Genomic DNA, 20,604 nt, shown 5'->3' with positions numbered 1-20,604 from the left:
CACAACAATCCATGTTTTGGATGTTTTCTTTCTTTTTTGCATTAAGATACTCATCTCTTAATGCAAAACCTGTTTGTAAAAGGTGTGTCAATTGAATTTTCCATTTACTTGTATTTCAGTTTACAAATGCTCTATTTTCACTTTACTGATCTGTAGCTGGTTCATGTGACAGAGCTTTGTTATTTTGTCCTGCCTTTACCACTTCATACTTCTTTTTCCTCCTGGCTCTAAGTAGTCAGTGATTTGTTTGTGTTATTTCATTTATGCAAAAAATATTAATGAAGCAACTACTATGTGTCAGAGAATGTGTCATATGCTAAGTATAGAATAGTACCCTCACAGATTTGAATGTAGCAGGGAAGAGTGACAAATAAGCACTTACATTAAATAAGTAGTTACGGAAACAACTTAAATTTAAATATCAGTAGGGGATGGGTTAAGAAATTATGATGTCTCCATGGGATGAATATTCTGCAGCTGTTAAAATATATAAAACATTTGTAAATAATAATGCCTAAGACATTATCAGTAGTAACATGGGGTTCATGGGGACTAGACTTGTTATTATGTATAATCTTGTACCTTAAAAAATTTATTCATGTATTTTCAACTGAACTCTAATAAGGTTTAAAGAAAATTAGCAGCATATGGAATGAGGAAATAAGTAAGCAATTATATTTCTATTTAAAAAATCTGGAGATGAAACATTGAATTATTAATCATTCATTGCCCTGATTTGTATGTTTTCTCCAAATTCCCCTCTTTTAACACATTTGAATTGAGCACAGACAACTATTCATTCTACATTGCTCTGTTGTTAGCTGCTGGATGATACAACAGTAGTCTAGTATACACTTGTCAAAGTAAATATGGACACAGATTTCCTTGGAGAATTGAGCCAGAAACCTTTTTAATGTTGATATCATAGTATCTTAGAGCTGAATTTAGATACAGGTTATCCTGTGTGATTATTCTGTTAAAACTGATATTGTTGCTTGACTCGTTTACCCCTTCTTGGTTTGCATTTGAGTCTGAAAGTTATAGTCAATTTTGAAAATTATAAATAAATAAATTCACACTTTTGCACGTTAGGTAAAATGGATATGTATAGTCATAAGAAGCTGTTTATTTGAACAAAGTGATATTTTCTTTCAGTAGGGGAACTGGCTTCTCCATGTATCGAATCTGACAAACTCTTGCAAAGCTTGACATTTGAATAAATACAATTATTTCTTGTGCTTTTGCTGGGAATATTTTAGTCCTATGGTTACTGAGTATAACTCCACCTTTCAGCCATTTTAGTTTATATTTAGAAGTGGTCCAAATTATGTTAATCTTAGTAGTTTGTTGATATAATGCCACTATTACAGATTTTCTTTATAGATTGTTTAAAATTTTTTTCTTATTGTGTGAAACAAAATGATCTTATTTTAGCAGCTCAACTGCTATGTAACAATGACTAAAAATTTAGTAGGTGATAGGCAATGGTGTTGGTTAATTTCTTCTGAATAAAAGACATTCTATGATATTTTTATAGCAGTATTCTAATAATGTAGTACTATATGATGCCAGAAGATCAGAATCAAATATTGTTAATGATGAGCAACTACTTATTTTTTATTTAACGTTATTAAAGCATGTTTCTGCTGTTAAAGAATACTTCAAATATATATGCAAAGCTCAGAAAATAATATAACCCCATGTATCTCACTCAGATTGAACAAGTATTGATATTTTGCCATATTTGCTTCAGATTGCTAGAATAAAATACAGATGTAACCTTTTTTTTTTTATCTTTTGAAGTTTTGATGGTTTTTTTCCAAAAGTTTTTACTTCCGTAAGTTTTTGGAGGACAGGTGGTATTCCGTTATATAAGTTCTTTAGTGGTGATTTATAGATTTTGATATACTCATCACCCGAGCAGTATTCACTGAACCCAATTTGTACTATTTTATCCCTCACCCGCTTCCCGCCATTTCCCCCAAGTCCCCAAAGTCCATTGTATCCTTCCTATGCCTTTGTATCCTCATAACTTAGCTCCCACTTATGAATGAGAGCATAGGATGTTTGGTTTTCCATTTCTGAGTTACTTCACTTAGAATAATAGTCTCCAATCCCATCCAAGATGCTGTGAATGCCGTTAATTCATTCCTTTTTATGGCTGAGTAGTGTTCCATCATACACACATACACACAGACACACACATACAGTTTCTTTATCCACTCATTGATTTATGGGCATTTGGTTCCACATTTTTGCAATTGCGAATTGTGCTGCTATAAACATGCATGTGCAAGTATCTTTTTCATATAATGACTTCTTTTCCTCCGTGCAGATACCCAGTAGTGGGATTGCTGGATCAAATGGTAGTTCTACTTTTAGTTCTTTAAGGAATCTCCACACTGTTTTCCATGGTGGCTGTACTAGTTTACATTCCCACCAGCAGTGTAGAAGTGTTCTCTGATCACCACATGCACGCCAACATCTATTATTTTTTTATTTTTTGATAATGGCCATTCTTGTGGGAGTAAGATGGTATCACATTGTGGTTTTGATTTGTATTTTCCTGGTTATTAGTGATGTTGAGCATTTTTTCATACGTCTTTTGGTCATTTGTATATCTTCTTTTGAGCATTGTCTATTCATGTCCTGAGCCCATTTTTTGATGAGATTGTTTTTTTTCTTGCTGGTTTGTTTGAGTTCCATGTGGATTCTGTATATTAGTCCTTCGTCAGATGCATAGTTTGCAAAGATTTTTTTCCCACTCTGGGTTCTGTTTACTTTGCTGACTGTTCCTTTTGCTGTGCAAAAGCTCTTTGGTTTAATTAAGTCCCACCTGTTTATCTTTGTTTTTGTTACATTTGCTTTTGAAGTCTTTGCCTAAGCCAGTGTCTAGAAGGGTTTTTTTCCGATGTTATTTTCTAGATTTTTTTATAGTTTCAGGTCTTAGATTTAAGTCCTTGATCCATCTTGAGTTGATTTTTGTGTAAGGTGAAAGATGAGGTTTTATTCTCCTACATGTGGCTAGCCAATTATCGCGGCACCATGTTGAAAAGGGTGTCCTTTCCCCACTTTATGTTTTTGTTTGCTTTGTCGAAGATCAGTTGGCTGTAAGTATTTGTGTTTATTTCTGGGTTCTCTATTCTGTTCAGTTGGTCTATGTGGCTATTTTTACACCAGTACCATACTGTTTTGGTGACTTATGGCCTTGTAGTTTGAAATCAGGTAGTGTGATGCCTCCAGATTTGTTCTTTTTGCTCAGTCTTGGCTTTGGCTGTGAGGGCTCTTTTTTGGTTCCATGTGAATTTTAGAGTTTTCTTTTTTCTAATTCTGTGAAGAATGATGGCGGTATTTTGATGGGGATTGCACTGAATTTGTAGATTGCTTTTGGCAGTATGGTAATTTTCACAATGACCATAAGCTCGTTTTCTAATTGAGCTTCTTTGGATCTTCTCTCTTCTTTTCTTGGTGAATCTTGCTAATGGTCTATCAATTTTATTTATCTTTTCAAAAGAACAAAAATACAGTTAAAAAGAAAAAAATCCAAAGTATACAGGCAACTGACAGAATGATGAATGGAATAGTACCTCACATCTCAGTGTTAATGTTGAATGTAAGTGACCTAAATGCTCCACTTAAAAGATACAGAATTGCAGAATGGATTTGAATTCACAAACCAAGCATCTGCTGCCTTTGAGAGACTCACCTAAAACATAAGGACTGACATAAACTTAAGGTACAGGGGTGGAAAAAGACATTCCTTGCAAATGGACACCCAAAGCGAGCAGGAGTAGCTATTCTTACATCAGACAAAACAAAAAGCAACAGCAATTAAAAAAGACAAAAGGCCTTGTTGGACAAGGCCTTTTACAATCCTAAATATATACAAGGCCTTGTAACAGTCCTAAACATATACACACCTAACACTGGAGCTCCCAAATTTATAAAACAATTACTACTAGACCTAAGTAATGAGATAGACAGCAACAAAATAAATAATAATAATAACTCCACTGACAGCACTAGACAGGTCATCAACACAGAAAGTCAACAAAGAAACAATGGATTTAAACTCTACTCTGGAGCAAAGGAACTTAACAGGTATTTATAGAACATTCTACCCAGCTACCACAGAGAATACATTCTATTCATCAGCGCATGGAACTTTCTCCAAGACAGACCATTTGATAGTCCACAAAACAAGTCTCAATAAATTTAAGAAAACTGAAATTACATCAAGTACTCTCTTAGACCACAGTGGGATAAAACTGGAAATCAACTCCAAAAGGTACCTTTAAAACCATGCAAGTATATGGAAATTAAATAACCTGCTCCTGAATGATCATTGGGTCAACAATGAAATAAAATGAAAACTAAAAAATTCTACTGAACAATAATAGTGATACAGCCTATCAAAACCTCTGGGATACAGCAAAGGCAGCACAAAGAGGAAAGTTCTTAGCCTTACATGCCTACATCACAAAGTCTGAAAGAGCACAAATAGACAATCTAAGGTCACACCTCAAGGAACTAGAGAAACAAGAACAGACAAGAACAAGAACAAACCAGACCCAAACCCAGCAGAAGAAAGGAAATGACCAAGATTAGAGCAGAACTAAATGAAATTGAAACAAAAACAACACAAAAGATAAATAAAGCATATATAACTTCTTATTCCCACTTTCCTTCATCACTTTCCAGAGGAAATTTTATTCTGAGTGTTGTGTATACCTCCTGTCCACATTTTTATTCTTATATTATGTAAATAAGTGTGCATGAAAGTGTGTTTTTATATCTTTTTAAAATTTGTAAGAGTGTATCATACTACATATATGTATGTTTTGCAACTTTTTTCACTCAACATTGTGAAATTCATGTAAGATTATACATGATTGATACTCATAGGTATACTTTGTTCATTTTAACTGTAGAATAAATTACTGTATATGAATAACCACAATTTACTATTTATTCTCTATTAATGGACATCTAGTGTCTCTTTGTGGAAATGTGCTAACCTTTATTTAGGGTAATCTTAGAAGGATACCTTCTGGGTCTTCTTATATGTGCATTTTCAACTTTGGAGCAATTCAGCAATACTTTCTAAACAAATTATTCTAATATGACGTTCCTACCTTTAATGTATGTATGGGCTACCTTTAATGTATGTTACGGGCTTAATTGCTTCCCCCACCCATCCAGATTCTTATGTTGAAGCCCTAACCCCCGGTCCCTCAGATGTGATTATATTTGGAGATAGTGCCTTTAAATAGATGATGAAGTTATAACCAGGTCATTAAGGTGGACCCTAATCCAATCTGATGGTGTCCTTTTAAGAAGGGGGAATTTGGGCAAACAAAAGAGGGGAGGCTTGCAAACAGATGAAAGACATATTAAGGATACAGTGAGAAGAGGCAGACCTCTGCAACCCAATGAGTGAGTCCTCAGAAGAAACCAAACCTGCCAATATCTTAATCATGGACTTCTAGCCTCCAGAACTGTGACAAAATAAATTTCTATTGTTTAAGCCACCCGTTTTATGGTATTCTGTTATGGCAGCCCTTAAAAACTAATTTAATATGTGAGAGTTCCAGTTTCTGTGCATCCTCACCTCACTCAATATCACACTTTTTAATTGTCAGTGTTCTAATAGAGGAGAGAGTATCTCTGTTTCAATTTGAATATCCTGGTTACCAAAAAATGCTGATCATTTCTCAGGATTACTGATGAATAAAGTCCTCCTCTATGAACTGCTAGTTCATATACTTTGTACATTTTTCTATTATATTGCCTTGCCTTTTCTTATAGATTTGAAGGAGTTCTTTATAAAATCTATATAATAATCTTATATTAATTATATATATTTCCATTCTCTTCTCTCCACCTGTGACTTGTCTATTAATTTTATTGCACAAAAATTTTTATTTTTATTTTTATTTTTTTTTGAGACAGAGTCTTGCTCTGTCGCCCAGGTTGGAGTGCAGTGGTGCAATCTCAGCTCACTGCAACCTCCGCCTCCCAGGTTCAAGTGATTCTGCTGCCTCAACCTCCCAAGTAGCTGGGACTACACAACCCCGGCTAATTTCTTTTCTTTTTTTTTTTTTTTTTTTTTTTTTTTGTATTTTTAGTAGAAACGGGGTTTCACTGTGTTAGCCAGGATGCTCTCGATCTCTTGACCTTGTGATCCGCCCCCCCCAGCCTCCCAAATTGCTGGGATTACAGGCGTGAGCCACTGCGCCTGGCCCCCAAATTTTTAACTTTTAAGGTAGTCAGATTTATTAGTCTTTCTTTTTATGTTTTGGTCTTTAAAAAAAAAAATCTTATTTAAGAAATTCTTTTTTGTGTGTGTCATTTTCCCATAACGGCTTTGCTTTTTAAAATTTTCTACCTGTGTGCATATACAATAAAAATTATGGCTAAAACTTGACTGATATAACAAATAAATGGTAAATAATGATTGAATATTATAGTTGGTTATGAGTAACTCTTCACAGTTAAATACGCAGGTACAGGTTGAGAGGTAACTGGCATTGTTTCACAATTACATCATATCTGTTTGAAATTCTAGAGTAACAAAATGATTTTATTTTACCTGGGAGAAGATAATTATGTTTTTTCAGTCCTACCACAGTTTTCTATAACTTTTAAGTTTTTTAGTTTTTGTTTTGTTATACTTTAAGTTCTAGGGTACATGGTGCACAACGTGCAGGTTTGTTACATATGTATACATGTGCCATGTTGGTGTGCTGCACCCATTAACTCGTCATTCACATTAGGTGTATCTCCTAATACTATCCCTCTCCCCCACCACACAACAGGCCCCGGTGTGTGATATTCCCCTTCCTGTGTCCAAGTGTTCTCATTGTTCAGTTCCCACATATGAGTGAGAACATGCAGTGTTTGGTTTTTCGTCCTTGGGATAGTTTGCTGAGAATGATGGTTTCCAGCTTCATCCGTGTCCCTGCAAAGGACATGAACTCATCCTTTTTTGTGGCTGCATAGTATTCCATGGTATATATGTGGCACATTTTCTTAATCCACTCTATCATTGATGGACATTTGGGTTGGTTCCAACTCTTTGCTATTGTGAATAGTGCTGCAATAAACATACGTGTGCATTTGTCTTTATAGCAGCATGATTTATAATCCTTTGGGTATATACCCAGTAATGAATGGGATGTCTGGGTCAACTGGTATTTCTAGTTCTAGATCCTTGAGGAATCGCCACACTGTCTTCCACAATGGTTGAACTAGTTTACAGTCCCACTAACAGTGTACAAGTGTTCCTATTTCTCCACATCCTCTCCAGCATCTGTTGTGTCCTGACTTTTTAATGATCGCCATTCTAACTGGTGTGAGATGGTATCTCATTTGTGGTTTTGATTTGCATTTCTCTGATGGCAAGTGATGATGAGCATTTCTTCATGTGTCTGTTGGCTGCATAAATGTCTTCTTTTGAGAAGTGTCTGTTCATATCCTTTGCCCACTTTTTGATGGGGTTTTTTTTTCTTGAAAATTGATTTGAGTTCTTTGTAGATTCCGGATATTAGCCCTTTGTCAGATGAGTAGATTGCAAAAATTTTCTCCCATTCTGTAGGTTGCCTGTTCACTCTGATGGTAGTTTCTTTTGCTGTGCAGAAGCTCTTTAATTAGATCCCATTTGTCAATTTTGGCTTTTGTTGCCATTGCTTTTGGTGTTTTAGACATGAAGTCCTTGCCCATGCCTACGTCCTGAATTGTATTGCCTAGGTTTTCTGCTAGGGTTTTTATGGTTTTAGGTCTAACATTTAAGTCTTTAATCCATCTTGAATTAATTTTTATATAAGGTGTAAGGAAGGGATCCAGTTTCAGCTTTCTACATATGGCTAGCCAGTTTTCCCAGCACCATTTATTAAATAGGGAATCCTTTCCCCATTTCTTGTTTTTGTTAGGTTTGTCAAAGACCAGATGGTTGTAGATGTGTGATATTATTTCTGAGGGCTCTGTTCTCTTCCATTGGTCTATATCTCTGTTTTGGTACCAGTATCATGCTGTTTTGGTTACTGTAGCCTTGTAGTATAGTTTGAAGTCAGGTAGCGTGATGCCTCCAGCTTTGTTCTTTTGGCTTAGGATTAACTTGGCAATGCACGCTCTTTTTTGGTTCCATGTGAACTTTAAAGTATTTTTTTCCAATTATGTGAAGAAAGTCATTGGTAGCTTGATGGAGATGGCATTGAATCTATAAATTACCTTGGGCAGTATGGCCATTTTTATGATAATTGATTCTTCCTATCCACGAGCATGGAATGTTCTTCCATTTGTTTGTGTCCTCTTTTATTTCATTGAGCAGTGGTTTATAGTTCTCCTTGAAGAGGTCCTTCACATCCCTTGTAAGGTGGATTCCTAGTTATTTTATTCTCTTTGAAGCAATTGTGAATGGGAGTTCATTCATGATTTGGCTCTCTGTTTGTCTGTTTTTGGTGTATAAGAATGCTTGTGATTTTTGCACATTGATTTTGTATCCTGAGACTTTGCTGAAGTTTCTTATCAGCTTAAGGAGGTTTTGGGCTGAGATGATGGGGTTTTCTAAATATACAATCATGTCATCTGCAAACAGGGACAATTTGACTTCCTCTTTTCCTAATGGAATACCCTTTATTTCTTTCTCCCACCTGATTGCCCTGGCCAGAACTTCCAACACTATGTTGAATGGGAGTGGTGAGAGGAGGGCATCCTTGTCTTGCACCAGTTTTCAAAGGGAATGCTTCCAGTTTTTGCCCATTCAGTATGATATTGGCTGTGGGTTTGTCATAAATAGCTCTTATTATTTTGAGATACGTCCCATCAATACTAATTTATTGAGAGTTTTTAACGTGACTGGCTGTTGAATTTTGTCAAAGGCCTTTTCTGCATCTATTGAGATAATTATGTGGTTTTTGTCTTTGGTTCTGTTTATATGCTGGATTATGTTTATTGATTTGCATATGTTGAACCAGCCTTGCATCCCAGGGATGAAGCCCACTTGATCATGGTGGATAAGCTTTTTGATGTGCAGCTGGATTTGGTTTGCCAATATTTTATTGAGGATTTTTACATCGATGTTCATCAGGGATACTGGTCTAAAGTTCTCTTTTTTTGTTGTGTCTCTGTTAGGCTTTGGTATCAGGATGATGCTGGCCTCATAAAATGAGTTAGGGAGGATTCCCTCTTTTTCTATTGATTGGAATAGTTTCAGAAGGAATGGTACCAGCTCCTCCTTGTACGTCTGGTAGAATTTGGCTGTGAATCCGTCTGGTCCTGGACTTTTTTTGGTTGGTAGGCTATTAATTATTGCCTCAATTTCAGAACCTATCACTGATCAATTCAGGGATTCAACTTCTTCCTGGTTTAGTCTTGGGAGGGTGTATGTGTTCAGGAATTTATCCATTTCTTCTAGATTTTGTAGTTTATATGCATTGAGGTGTTTATTCTCTGATGGTAGTTTGTATTTCTGTGGGATCTGTGGTGATATCCCCTTATCATTTTTTATTGCATCTATTTGATTCTTTTCTCTTTTCTTCTTTATTAGTCTTGTTAGTGGTCTATCAATTTTTGTTGATCTTTTCAAAAAACCAGCTCCTGGATTCATTGATTTTTTGAAGGGTTTTTTGTGTCTCTATCTCCTTCAGTTCTGCTCTGATCTTACTTATTTCTTGCCTTCTGCTAGCTTTTGAATGTGTTTGCTCTTGCTTCTTTAGTTCTTTTAATTGTGATGTTAGGGTGTCGATTTTAGATCTTTCCTGCTTTCTCTTGTGGGCATTTAGTGCTATAAATTTCCCTCTACACACTGCTTTAAATGTGTCCCAGAGATTGTGGTATGTTGTGTCTTCGTTCTCATTGGTTTCAAGAACGTCTTTATTTCTGCCTTCATTTCGTTAGGTACCCAGTAGTCATTCAGGAGCAGGTTGTTCAGTTTCCATGTAGTTGAGCGGTTTTGAGTGAGTTTCTTAATCCTGAGTTCTGGTTTGATTGCACTGTGGTCTGAGAGACAGTTTGTTATAATTTCTGTTCTTTTACGTTTGCTGAGGAATGCTTTATTTCCAGCTATGTGGTCAATTTTGGAATAAGTGCGATGTGGTGTTGAGAAGAATTTATATTCTGTTGATTTGGGGTGGAGAGTTCTGTAGATGTCTATTAGGTCTGCTTGGTGCAGAGCTGAGTTCAATTCCTGGATATCCTTGTTAACTTTGTCTTATTGATCTGTCTAATGTTGACAGTGGGGTGTTGAAGTCTCCCGTTATTATCGTATGGGAGTCTAAGTCTCTTTGTAAGTCTGTAAGGACTTGCTTTATGAATCTAGGTTCTTCTGTATTGGGTGCATATATATTTAGGATAGTTAGCTTTTCTTGTAGAATTGATCCCTTTAATATTACGTAATGGCCTTCTTTGTCTCTTTTGATCTTTAATGGTTTCAAGTATGTTTTATCAGAGACTAGGATTGCAACCCCTGCCTTTTTTTGTTTTCCATTTGCTTGGTATATCTTCCTCCATCCCTTTATTTTGAACCTATGTGTATCTCTGCATGTGAGCTGGGTCTCTTGAATACAGCACACTGATGGGTCTTGACTTTTTATCCAATTTGCCAGTCCGTGTCTTTTAATTGGTGCATTTAGCCCATTTACATTTAAGGTTAATACTGTTATGTGTGAATTCGATCCTGTCATTATGATGTTAGCTGGTTATTTTACTCGTTAATTGATGCAGTTTCTTCCTAGCAAGGAGCATTTAGCTCATTTACATTTAAGGTTAATATTGTTATGTGTGAATTTGATCCTGTCATGATGATGTTAGCTGGTTATTTTGCTCGTTAGTTGATGCAGTTTCTTCCTAGCATTGATGCTCTTTACAATTTGTCATGTTTTTGCAGTGGCTGGTACCAGTTGTTCCTTTCCATGTTTAGTGCTTCCTTCAGGAGCTCTTGTAGGGCAGACCTGGTGGTGACAAAATCTCTCAGCATTTTCTTGTCTGTAAAGGATTTTATTTTTCCTTCACTTATGAAGCTTAGTTTGGCTGGATATGAAATTCTGGTTTGAAAATTCTTTTCTTTAAGAATGTTGAATATTGGCCCCCACTCTCTTCTGGCTTGTAGAGTTTCTGCCCAGAGATCCGTTGTTAGTCTGATGGGCTTCCCTTTGTGGCTAACCCGACATTTTCTCTGGCTGCCGTTAACATTTTTCCTTCTTTTCAACTTTGGTGAATCTGACAATTATGTGTCTTGGAGTTGCTCTTCTCGTGGAGTATCTTTGTGGCATTCTCTGTATTTCCGGAATTTGAATGTTGGCCTGCCTTGCTAGGTTGGGGAAGTTTTCCTGGATAATATCCTGAAGAGTGTTTTCCAACTTGGTTCCATTCTCCCTATCATGTTCAGGTACACCAATCAGATGTAGATTTGGTCTTTTCACATAGTCCCATATTTCTTGGAGGCTTTGTTCGTTTCTTTTTACTTTTTTTCTCTAAACTTCTAAGAAATTCTTTTCTCTCCCAAGATCGTGAAGAATGCAGAATTTCTTCTAAAATTTTAAAATTTTATTTGTAAGATTGTTTGAATTTTCTGTGAAACTATCTCTTAGTTTGTTGAATTATTTATCCTTTCCATAGTAATTTAGAATGATACCTGTGTCATATATGCTGAGATCTCTTTCTAGGTGCTTAATTCTGTTCCATTAGTCTTACTTATCTGACTTTGTGCCAATACCACACTATTTCCATTACTAAAACTTTGTTTTGTTTTCTGATGGGAGAGAAATCCTATTTTTTCCCCTTATTTTGCAGAATGAACTTGCTTGTTTTGGAGAGTTTGCTTTTTCATACGTATTTTAGGATCAGTTTGCTAAATTTAAGTAAAAAATCCTTTTGGAATTTTTATTAGAAGTGCATTTAATTTATAGATCAATTTGAGAAACAACTACTTCTTCAGAAAATTTGTATTTTTTTAATGTATTAAGTATGTTGCTCTTTGTTAGATTTATTCCTTGAAAGATTATGATTCTGTCGTTACTATTGTAAATGTGATATTTAAAAAAACACATTTAGTAATTTCTGGTTGTCGTTGTATAGGAACTTTAATTTCTGTACATTGATATTGTATGTAGTAATGCCCCTGAACTTTCTTATTAGTACAATTTGTAGATTATCTTGGATTTTCTGTATTAAAAGTTTATATTATCTGAATAACATTTGTTTCTTCATTTTCTACACTTATAAGTCTTCTTCTTTATCTTATTGCCTTGTCTAAGGCCTTCAGTACCGTGATGAATAGAAGCATAGATGGCAGGCCTGTCTTCTATTGTTCTTAGCTTTAAAGGGAATGCTACTGATGAGTTGATCCATAGAATGTGGTATTTATTTATGAATTTCTAATATTGCTTACTGAATTAAAGAGTTTACCTTCCATTCATTCTTTCTTGCTAAGGTGTTCATAATGAATAAGTGGTAAATTTTATCTAATGATTTTTTGTTTCAATTGAGATTGTAATTTTATTTTGCTTTAATTTGTTAATGCAATCAATTTAAATTAATAGCTTTTCTAATCGTAAACCAATGTAGTATTCTTAGGATAAAGTTGAGATAGTCATGTATTTTTAAATATATTGCTATATTTACTAATGTGTCATTTGGGAGTTTGAAAATAAGCTTATATTTGAATTAGTCTTTTTTTGTTATCCTAGTCTACTTTTATATTGATCTTATACTAATCTCAAGAATGGAATTTTAGAATTTCCTCTCTTTTTATATTTCCTAGATTTTGATTCAGATGTTTTATGAATATTTGTAAAACTCGTATAAAAATACTTGAACCTGGCCAGGCACGGTAGCTCATGCCTGTAATCCCAGCACTTTGGGAGGCTGTGGTGGGCAGATCATGAGGTCAGGAGATCGAGACCATTCTGGCCAACATGGTGAAACCCCGTCTCTTCTAAAAATTAAAAAAAAAGTAGTTGGGCGTGGTGGCGCATGCCTGTAATGCTAGCTACTTGGGAGGCTGAGGCAGGAGAGTCAGTTGAACCTGGGAGGTGAAGGTTGCAGTGAGCCGAGATTGTGCCACTGCACTCCAGCCTGGTGACAAATGTATTTTAAAATACATTGCTATATTTACTAATGTATCGTTTGTATTTTCATTTGAGACTCCATCTCAAAAGAAGAAAAAAAAATGCTTGAATCTAAAGTTTCAAAAAATTCAATCGATTTTTGACTGCTGAAAATTTCTATATATTTTTGAGTTCATTTTGTAGTTTAATTCCTCTAGAAGTTATTTTTTTCATGTTTTTAAAGCAAGTGCCTGAAAATATTCATAGTATTTTTTGATATGTTTTAAAATTCTTTATCTGTATTTATGATTCTCTGTTCTTTCCTAATATTGTTTATTTGTGCCTACATTCTTTTTCTTAATTAAGATCTTTATTCTTTCCAATATTCATGGCATAATTGTTGAAAGTGTTTAAGAAAGGCAACCTGTTTTACATGAATTATTAAGTGCATTTTTAATGAGAAAAGTTTAATTTCTCAGAGAGCTGTGTAATCATTTCATTTAGGCTGCAACTCACTATTTTTTCATATTCTGATTGCAAACCAGTAATTTACTGGTTTTCATGTTATGTTTTATAAGCGTTGGATTCCTTTAGAGTGGGGCTAATGTTTGGGTATTAGAAGGGTACCTTCTTGTTTGAATAAAGATTTTCATCAAATTTTTATTCAGGAGAATAATTTTTGAAATATATGTCAAATCTCAGAAAAACCTAACATATAGGCATCCTTAAAGGCTTTTAAAATAGGAATGAGGATCATCTACAGGAAACCCTAGTGATTTGCTGTTTCCTGTTTTGTGATGTCAGATGCAAGCAGTAAACCAGGCCAGCCTATATAGCTATTGCTGCAGCTGCACAGTCGAGCTTTCTTGGATTTACCTAATAACTAATGATGTCTAATATCTTTTAATGTGCTTAATTCGCCTATTTGTCTTTTTTGTTCAAACATTTAGTTGAATCTTCTTGCTTATGAGTTTTTTTTCTTTTTTTCCTGATGATTTGGTTCTTTGTGTAGTCTGGATACAAGTCCTTTAACAGATGTAGGATTTAAAAATATTTTCTTGGCCAGGCACGGTGGCTCATGCCTGTAATCCCAGCACTTTCGGAGGCCAAGGTGGGTGAATCACCTGAGGTCAGGAGTTGAAGACCAGCCTGGCCAACATGGCGAAACTCCGTCTCTACTAAAAATATAAAAATTAGCCGGGCGTGGTGACGCGCTTCTGTAATCCCAGCTACTTGGGAGGCTCAGGCGGAAGAATCACTTGAACCCGGGAGGTGGAGGTTGTGGTGAGCCGAGATCACGCCACTGCACTCCAGCCTGGGCGACAGAGTGAGACTCTGTCTCAAAAAAAAAAATTTTTTTTCCTCTAGTCTGTGAGTTATATTTTCATTCTCCTAACTGTGTCTTTCTAAAAGAAGAGCTTTCAATTTTAGTGAAATCCAGTTTATCAATTTTTTCTTTTATGGATCACACCTTTCTGTCATAGCTAAGATAACTTTGCTGAACTGAGGGTCAGAAAGGTAATTTCTTGCTTTCCTCTTGTAAAAACTGTCCTTTGTCTGATAAATTATCTTTGTGACTTTATTAAAAAAATAAATTGAGTGTCCATTTATGTGTGGGCTTATTCTTGGACTCCCTTCTATTTCATTATGCTCTTTGTCATCTGTCTTTATACCAGTACCTCACTGTCTTGATTATTGTATGTAGTTTTATAATAGGCCTTTAAAAACATTTTTTTATTTTTAAAATTTTTGTTCATTCTTTCATTCGTTCGTTCAGTCAGTCATTCAAACACCAACTCACGCCAGATACTATAGGTCTTGATATCAGATGGTGTTTGCCTTTTAGTTTTATCTTTTTCTGATTTGTATTGAGTATTCTAGATATTTGTATTTCCATATGAATTTTAGTACTGGCCTGTCAATTTCTAAACAAATTCAATGTTGTTTTATAATTTTAAATTTATAAGTCGTGCCCATCTTTTGCCAGATTGATACCTAATTTTTTTCATTTTTTTTGATGCTATTGTAACTAATAATGTGGTTTTAAATATTAATTTCCAATTGTTTTTTACAGGAATATAGAAATACAATTGAATTTTGTATGTTGATGTTACATTCTGCAACCTTGTTAAACAACATCATATTTTCAACATAGATTATCATGTCATGTGAACAAGGATAGCTTTGCTTCTTTCATTCCAGTTTGAATGCCTTTGTTTCTTTTTCTTGCCTTAGTCTACTGGCTAGAATTTTCAATATAGTGGTGAATAGAAGTGGTGAGAGACACATCCTTGTTTTGTTTCTGATTTAGGGGAAATATACTTATGCTTTCACCATTTAACCTATGGTGTTAACAGTAAGTTTTTAATAGATGATTGATATCAGGTTGAGGAAATTTCCTTAATTTCCTAGTTTCTGACACCTTTTTTTTTTTTTTTTTTTGAGACAAAGTTTCGCTCTTGTTGCCCCCGCTGGAATGCAATGGCACAATCTCAGCTCACCACAACCTCTGCCTCCCAGGTTCAAGCAATTCTCCTGCCTCAGCTTCCCGAGTAGCTGGGATTACAGGCATGCACCACCACGCCCGGCTAATTTTGTATTTTTAGTAGAGACAGGGTTTCTCCATGTTGGTCAGGTTGGTCTCGAGTTCCTGACCTCAGGTGATCCACCCGCCTCGGCCTCCCAAAGTGCTGGGATTGCAGGCGTGAACCACTGCACCCGGCCATTTCTGACACTTTTTATCAGGAATTTACATTAGACTTTTCTTAAGTCCTTTTTCTGAGTATATTCAGATAATGTGTTTTGTAAAATTTTGTTCAAAAAAATTTTTTTGTTTATAGGAAGAATTATGTTGATTTATTTTTTAATGGTAAGCCAATGTTGCATTTCTAGGATAAACCTTAATTAATCATGATTTACTATCTACATTACATATGGTTGGGTTTGGTTTGCTAAAATTTTTTATAATTATTATATTGGTGTTCATGAGAGATACTGTTCTGTATTACTATATCTTTCTCTGGTTTTGATATCTGGATAATACTAGCTTTTAGTTCCTCCATGTTTTTTGCTTAGTGTGGCTAGAATAGGGGTTAGCAAACTATAGCTCATGGGTCACATTCTACCAACCACCTCTTTTTTTCATGGCCCGCAAGCTAAGAATGATTTTCCATTGTTAAGTTGTTACATTTTAAGTGTTGTGTGTGTGTGTGTATATATATGTATATATATATATATACACACCTAAGTAATAGCCTTGATTTTGCTGGTTGGACCATAAAACAGAAAATATTTATTAGGAGAAAGTTTGCCAGTTTAATTGATTTTTTTTTTTAAAAGAACCATATTTTAGTTTTCATTGGTTTTTATCTATTTTTCTTTTTCTCCATTTCATTGATGTCCTCTCTGATCTTTATTACTTTGTTTCTTCCACTTAATTGGAGTTTCATTGCTGTTTGTTTCTTAGTTTCTTAGAGTAGATGCTACAATATATAATCTGCAGTAAATCTCATTCTTTTCGTTTCAGACATTATAGTTTTCATCTGTAGTAGTTCAACTTGGGTATCTATTAAAATTTTTCCCTCCCCTCCCGTCCCCTCCCCTCTCTTTTCTTTCTTTTCTTTCTGTCTCACTTTGCCACCCAGGCTGGAGTGCAGAGGTGTGATCTTGGCTCACTGCAATCTCTGCCTCTTGGGTTCAAGCAGTTCTCCTGCCTCAGCCTCCTGAGTAGCTGGGATTTTTTTTTTTTTTCCACAGTTGGATTAGATTATTAGGTAATATAGATTACTAATTCTATTATGTTTTATTAGAATTAAATTGGAAATCTTTGTGCAAAGCTACTGAAAAGATCATATGCCATTTTTTTCATGGCTGTTTTGCCTCTGATGTTTATTCCACCAATATTTGAAGAAAGAGATAAAAAGGAGAACCTAGACATCTGCCACCATGCCTGGCTAATTTTCGTGTTTTTCATAGAGACGGGATTTCACCATTTTGGCCAGGCTAGTCCTGAACTCCCGACCTCAGGTGATCCGCCTGCCTCAGCCTCCCAAAGTGCTGGGATTACAGGCGTGAGCCACCGCACCCGGCCTATCTATTAAAATTTTAACATCTTTTTTATATCTTCCCTGTCTCTAACTTTTCAGCATGTGAAATACAGTCATAATAACTGTTATTTCTTTGGTGATTCTAACATCTGTGTCAGTTTTGAGTTGGTTTTGATAGATTGATTTCACTCTTCTTCATGGGTTATCTTTTCTTGTTTTTTTGCCAGCCTGGTAAGTGGATTCCAGACATCATGAATTTTACTTTGTTGGTTACTAGAAGCTTTTGTATAATTTGCAAATATTCTTAAATTTTGTTATGGGATGTAGTTACGTTATTTAAAAATAATTTTATCCTATTTTGTTTTTTAATAATTGTTAAGCAGGACCTAAGCAATATTTGGTCTGGGGCACATTTTCCTACTTTTGAGGCCAAATCTTTCTGAGCATTTTACCCAGCATCCCATGAATTACGGTTTTCTAGTTTGGTAGGATCAGGAACTGTTTCTACCTAATCTGTATGAATGCCAGGTACTACTTCATCTAATCCTTTTAGAGAGTTCTTTCCCCAGCCTAAGTAGTTCCTTATATGTGTGTGCTGATGAGTACTCTGCTGATTCCAAAATGGTACCTTTGCAGATTTCTGGAGTTCTCTCTCCTCTACAGTTCTCTTATTCAAACTCTGTGTTGGTCTTTTTAGACTCTTAGCTCCATTTCTTCAACTCAGTGAATGTACTGGCTCCATCTGCATTTCCCCTCCATATACTGTGGTCTGGAAACTCTCTGAATGCAGTAAGCTGGAACAGTCATAGGGTTGTCATTTGTTTTCCTTTTCTGGCGATCACTGCCCTTTGTTGCTTGATTGCAGTTTTATTAGGTCATTGTTTAATATATTTCATCTGGATTTTGACTTGTTTCAGGCAGGATGGTAAATATCTTGGCTAGAAGTGGATGTATCTGTATCTTTGGCGTGGTGAATATGATAAGAAAGCATTCTGTTCCCTAAGTATTCAGAAAAGAGACTGTTCGTGCCTATTAACTCTTTTCTGGATGGAGTTTGGAAAGAATAGTTCTTCTGTATTGTTTTTTTTTTTAGAGTGATTTTTCCAGTACTTTTCTTTTGTACAGTTTTTTTTTCACAGTTGGATTAGATTATTAGGTAATATAGATTACTAATTCTATTATGTTTTATTAGAATTAGATCGGAAATCTTTGTGGAAAGCTACTGAGAAGATCATATGCTATTTTTTTCATGACTGTTTTGCCTCTGATGTTTATTCCACCAATATTTGAAGAAAGAGATAAAAAGGAGAACCTAGACATAATCTTTCTATTGTCAATTTTTCTATCACTAAAATATGTTCTGAAAAAGGACATTCCTGTCCTATGGCATATTGCTGCCAAAATAAATCCCAAGAGATTGAAGTTTTATTCTAGTTTCAAATTGTTTCCTAGAAAGCCACCTAATTCAGAAAGAGATTAAGAGCCAAATCTTAGAAACATAACTTTTAAAAACTATATCCAGGACATGCCTCATTTGTGTATGTATGCGTGCTCATAAATTGGGTAATTGTGCACCTAACTACTGTATTCATTTTATTATTCACTTTGTGCTTATACAAATGAAGGCTTTTTCATTCATATTCTGTAGCCTTGGACACTCCTAATTGGAAGATAGTTACTTTTTATGCTCCTGTTCAGTGTTAATGCATACAGTTATAAAATGTCTCCACTTACTTTGGTATAGCTGTAACAATAGCTACTTTATTAAACATGTTTTCTGAAGTAGTGTAGGTAATTGACAGTTAATTTGGCTTTATCAGGTTATATAAAAAATGTTAGAGAAGCTATAAAAAAAACCTTTTGTATCAGAGTGTTTGCATCAAAAGGCTGTGTTGGCTGGGCGCGGTGGCTCATGCCTGTAATCCCAGCACTTTGTGAGGCTGAGGTGGGCGGATCACTTGAGGCCAGGAGTTTGAGACCAGCCAGGCCAACCTACTGAAACCCCGTCTCTACTAAAAATGTAAAAAAATTAGCCAGGGATGGTGGTACATGCCTGTAATCCCTTCTGCTCAGGAGACTGAGGCACGAGAAGCATTTGAATCCGGGAGGCAGAGGTTGTGGCAAGCCAAGATCCCATCACCATACTCTAGCCTGGGTGACAAATTGAGACTGTGTCAAAAAAAAAAAAAAGACTCTCTTGACATCTGAATTTAGGTTCTGCCAACTATAATTTAAAACTTAAGTTCCCTTAAACTGGTCATGATGGTAAGAATAGATAGCCCAGACTTTTTGAGATTACAGCTCATCTCTAAAATGACAAAGCTCAGATATAATAGTAGCCTTCATAAAATTTATTACCAGACACTGTGCTAAATACTTTTACAGACGTTTCCTCATTTAAACAGACTTTGAAAGAAAAATCAGTGATTTAGGACAATTTTGTAAAAGGATCAATATATGTATATATTAATTTCCTATTGCTACTTTGACAAATACCACAAACTTTATGGCTTAAAACAACATAAATTTATTCTCTTAGAGTTTTGGAGGCCAGAGATCTGAAATGAGTTTCACTGGGCAGAAACCAAGATGTCAGGAGGGCTGGATTCCCTAGAGAAGCTCTAGAGGAGCATCTAGGGTTTTTTTTTTCGTTCGTTTGTTGGTTTGTTTGCCTTTTCCAGTTTCTGAAAATGAGTTCGTTGCTCATGGTTGCTTCTTCCATCTTCAAAGCTAACAGCCACATAACCTTTTCCTCTTTTGTAGTAAAATCTTCTTCTACGCTTCCTCTTATGAAGACATTTGTTATTACAAAATGGCTCACCTAGATAATCCTATCTCAAAATCCTTAATTACATGTTCAGAGTTTTTTTTTTTTTTTTTTGCCATATAAAGTAATATTCACAGGTTTCATGATTAGGTTATGGATATCTTTAGGAGACCTTTGTTTAGTCTAGCACAAAACTGTATTATGTACATCAAAGTGGAGTACGATATACTGCCATAAGTCACATAAAAACAAAACAGGAACAAGCACAGTTTGGAATTAAGTTGAACAGAGAGGTCGATAATATATGTAAAAGATCTTGGATTGCTGTTCCGTGTTCCAACATTTTATATTATTGACTGATTGTTTTTGTTGCTGGTGGAAATGAATAGAACAATAATCTTCAATTTTTTATTTTTATTTTTTTGAGACAGGGTTTCACTCTGCTGCCTATGCTAGAATGCAGTGACATGATCATAGTTCATTGTAATCTTGAACTATGGTTCAAGGATGGTTCAAGCCATCCTCCTGCCTTAGCCTCCTGAGTAGCTGGGATTACAGGCACACACCACCATGTGCCCAGCTAATGTTTTTAATTTTTGTAACGACAGGGGATTGCTGTGTTGCCCAGGCTGGCCATGAACTCCTGGGCTCAAGTGATCCTCCTACCTGGGCCTCCCAAAGTGCTGGGATTACAGGCATGAGCTACTACACCTGGCCCAATTTTTTTCTGATATGTTTTATCTTC

At 35.4% G+C, this 20,604-nt stretch overlaps 1 protein-coding gene across 10 annotated transcripts in view; it reads left to right on the top strand.

Annotated features, from left to right (window-relative positions):
• The window catches only part of FUT8 (fucosyltransferase 8), a 344,473-nt gene that overhangs the window by 202,477 nt on the left and 121,392 nt on the right, over positions 1-20,604 (top strand). The window lies entirely within an intron of this gene.

Source organism: Papio anubis, chromosome 7 (genome assembly GCF_008728515.1).
Source record: "Papio anubis isolate 15944 chromosome 7, Panubis1.0, whole genome shotgun sequence".
NCBI classification, from domain to species: domain Eukaryota; kingdom Metazoa; phylum Chordata; class Mammalia; order Primates; family Cercopithecidae; genus Papio; species Papio anubis.
The sequence above is the reverse complement of the archived record's forward strand: the minus strand, read 5'-3'. Positions and strand labels throughout refer to the sequence as shown.